Source organism: Somniosus microcephalus, unplaced genomic scaffold, assembly GCF_052327205.1.
Source record: "Somniosus microcephalus isolate GS21.2 unplaced genomic scaffold, FLI_Smic_1.0 scaffold892, whole genome shotgun sequence".
Classification (NCBI taxonomy): Eukaryota; Metazoa; Chordata; class Chondrichthyes; order Squaliformes; family Somniosidae; genus Somniosus; species Somniosus microcephalus.
The window spans coordinates 26,016-26,808 of record NW_028226079.1 but is presented as its reverse complement, the minus strand read 5'-3'; positions in this window follow the sequence as shown (position 1 = coordinate 26,808).

Here is a 793-nt window from a genome sequence, read left to right as displayed (position 1 = left end):
CAGAGCGACAAATGATTAACCAAGGAGGCAACTCATTAACTGAATTTCGAACATCGACAACTGGTTAACCAAGAGTCAGAGCGACAAATGATTAACCAAGGAGGCAACTCATTAACTGAATTTCGAACATCGACAACTGGGTAACCAAAAGACACAGGGACAAATGAGTAACCAAAGGGCCAACTCATTAACTGAAATTTCAAAGAGGCTACTCATTAACTGAAATTTGAACATCGACAACTGGTTAACCAAATGTCAGAGCGACAAATGAGTAACCAAGCAGGCAACTGATTAACTGAAAACTTGTCATTCACATTTGGGACGGAATTCACGATGGGAATGTATTCGGCCCCCTTACCGGGCCTTGGGGTGCTGCTTTCCCGCTTGTGGAACCGAGTTGGGGTCGTCAAATGGCCTGGTGCATTGTTTGAAACACTGGTTAATGAGTTGTCAAGGTCGGAAATCATAGAACATAAGAGCAGCTCATTAACTGAAATTTTGAACATCGACAACTGGTTAACCAAAAGCCAGAGCGACAAATGATTAACCAAGGAGGCAACTCATTAACTGAATTTCGAACATCGACAACTGGTTAACCAAATGTCAGAGCGACAAATGATTAACCAAGGAGGCAACTCATTAACTGAATTTCGAACATCGACAACTGGTTAACCAAGAGTCAGGGCGACAAATGATTAACCAAGGAGGCAACTCATTAACTGAATTTCGAACATCGACAACTGGGTAACCAAAAGACACAGGGACAAATGAGTAACCAAAGGGCCAACTCATT